This window comes from Anopheles aquasalis, chromosome 2 (assembly GCF_943734665.1).
Source record: "Anopheles aquasalis chromosome 2, idAnoAquaMG_Q_19, whole genome shotgun sequence".
Taxonomy (NCBI): domain Eukaryota; kingdom Metazoa; phylum Arthropoda; class Insecta; order Diptera; family Culicidae; genus Anopheles; species Anopheles aquasalis.
Window position 1 is genome coordinate 52,863,147 of NC_064877.1, and position 2,500 is coordinate 52,865,646.

General features: G+C 49.2%; 1 protein-coding gene and 1 long non-coding RNA gene across 8 annotated transcripts in view; one reads left to right on the top strand and one right to left on the bottom strand.

Moving 5' to 3' along the window:
* Positions 1-668, bottom strand: part of LOC126569528 (uncharacterized) — a 709-nt gene extending 41 nt beyond the window's left edge. The window contains exons 1-3 of the long non-coding RNA XR_007607799.1: positions 597-668; positions 90-540; positions 1-40 (exon numbers count right to left, since the gene is read on the bottom strand). The exon at positions 1-40 is cut by the window's left edge and continues 41 nt beyond it. This is a non-coding gene — a long non-coding RNA (uncharacterized LOC126569528). The remainder of the gene's footprint in view (positions 41-89; positions 541-596) is intronic.
* Positions 669-1,091: 423 nt separating this feature from the next.
* The window catches only part of LOC126569619 (cytoplasmic protein NCK1), a 5,175-nt gene continuing 3,766 nt past the window's right edge, over positions 1,092-2,500 (top strand). For 2 of the 7 annotated variants that reach the window (XM_050226841.1, XM_050226848.1), the window contains exon 1: positions 1,117-1,347. The gene's annotated coding sequence lies outside the window, so the exon portion shown is untranslated. The other 5 variants (XM_050226846.1, XM_050226844.1, XM_050226842.1 and 2 more) reach the window with 5 other exon arrangements.

A 2,500-nucleotide genomic window follows, 5' to 3' on the forward strand; every position in this document is an offset into this window, starting at 1 on the left:
CAGCAATCTGATCCTGGGCAGATGAAGAATGTAATATAGACTGCGTGTGAGGAAATGAGTATGAGAGTACTACAGCTCGCGACACATACCTATCACCGTGTAAAGGCGTTTCCTGATGAATCCGGTCATTCAGGTGCAGTTGTAGAGTATCCTGTTTCTCGGGATGCTCCATCTCTTACGATGATACTTGTTTCTCGCATAAGTTTCGCCAAGGATTAGCGCAGCTCGGATCGTTACAGTGCGATCATCATTACGCCGCTGGTACATCGGGTATCTATCATGCGTCTGCCGTGTTTCCTTACAAAACTGCCTTGGAAACCTATTCGAACAGGCTCCATCTTCTTCATTCCAGGGTGGATGGGCGACTGACCGCATGGACCGTCCATCATGCAATTACTGACGGCTGTTCGTTTGCCGGATCCGGAATTTCGGCAGACACCAGCTGATCGTAGTCTGCAGCCGACCGCGGCTTATTGCTATCGGCATGCGGACAACTTCTAGGATAAGCATTCCTGCCGAGAGGCCCTCCAGTCATTGTGACTACAAATAACAATTCATTGAATGTTCCAAATAACTTTGAATTACCTTTCACTTACCTGATCGTTGATTAAACTCCACGGTGCACTTTGTTTTTGAACACGATGCACGTTGCTTTCGCACAATGAACTTTGATCGAATCGTTGCCCTATATTAGGTGGTCTAAAAAGTTTTTTCGTATTTTAGCGAATGTCTATGGAGCTGTCCCCTACCAACGCACATCACGTTGATTGGCGATTATTCGACAATGAATGTACAATCATTGTGCTTTATACTGAACAGCCGTGCCAGGCAAACGTCCTTGGATTTTCCCCAAAATTTTGCCAAAAGCGGATTCATCACTTTCCTATGCTAGAGAAAGGTAACTGATTTTTGGCGATGTTTTCTCTCGCTCACGCTCTTGTGCGAGAGCAGGAGATCCGTTGAAGATCCGCTGGCTAGCCAAAAACCGTTCTCGCACGGTGTGATTTTCGTGGAAGTAATTTTGGCCACCAGCGTTCGAGCAGGACCTGCATGATACCGTGGCCTACTGCTTGATACCGTGGCCTACTGCATCGGCACTCTCCGTCGGCTGCTGATTAATCATAAATTTCCGCTGAAAGCATACGGCAAATTGGTCGTTCCGGTGTGTAGGAAGTGTTCTGGTAAACTGCCGATACTCGGTGGGTGTGGCGGATATCCGTTTGGCCGTAGGAACGGCCGAAAGAAGCTCGCAAGAGGGTGCTACCACCCGCGGCTGGTCACGGCAAAAAAAATTGTCTCGGTGGGGTGTTGGTGCGGAGTGCGGGATGCAAGGATCGCGTTTATGAGGTTGGTTCGGAACGGATGCCAGTGGAAGGAAGGCAAAGTTAAAGTTTCTTCTGGAAATCGAAACCAGACCTGCAGCAACATGGACCTGCGGAAAGGGTTCCCTGCGTCCGCCAGCGTCTTCTGTGGTAACGTTCGCAAGTGCAAGTGATAACCATGGCGGTCCCCCTTTGGCCACACGAGCCGAGCCTGCAGAAACAGCAGATTTTAAGTTCCCGAAGAGTGGGTGCCCCCTTTCTGATTCCCAGCGACAGAAGGCTCGGCGAACGCATGCACACAGGCACAGCAACGGGCGCAAAAGGATTTTATTTTGTTGTTGATACAGTTTGCGTGCGTGTGGGTGGTTGTGTGCGTAGTGCATTGAAGATATCCTTCGCTGTAAACGGGCGTCTGATTTTGTGCGAGAACAGGGATGGGCTTGAGCTCTTTTGCTCCGTGAAGTGCTCGCGAAGGTAGAGCGGTGTGAGGGAGAGGGGAAGGTTATTATCCTTTCTGCCCGTTTATCACAAATCTCGCCCACTCGTTCGGTGCTTGAAACTGCCGCCTCGAGCACGCCGTTCGTCTGCCGTGTTTCAACGCCAGAAAGCTGGAGGCTTGTTTTGGTTGCACCGTGCTCCTCTGGATACAATGGTTTCATGGTTAATATCCGTGCTTCTAGTGAATATCTGTTACTAAATGGCCGCGTGCATCTTGTCAATCTGCCAAAAACCAATCCAGGCAAACCCGCGGCCGTCCGTGGACTTGTCTACCGGCACAAGCGAGCTTCACGTTATAAGAAGCGGTTGTATTTTCTGTTGCTATTTGTACTTTTTATTTCCATTTGGCGAACAACTTGATTACATTTTTGCACCATGAGGCTACTTGAACACTGCCCTTAGCCAACAGCGGCGATAGGCGATTTGCGTTCTGTTCAGAGGGGTTCTCTTTTCTCGATTTCTCCCAATTAACGGCAGCGAGAAAGGAAAGTTACCGAATCGAATTATTAATTTACTCGTCTCGTAGCACGTAAATGCAGCTGTGCCCATGCTACGGTACTGTTCCCCCCCACCACATTTCCAACCACGCGATCGCGATCTATTCAATTTCAGTGCGGTTCCCGTCCTAACAGAAACAGCAAACTCTCACCAAAACCAGTGGTTGCTACAATCGAAGCTTA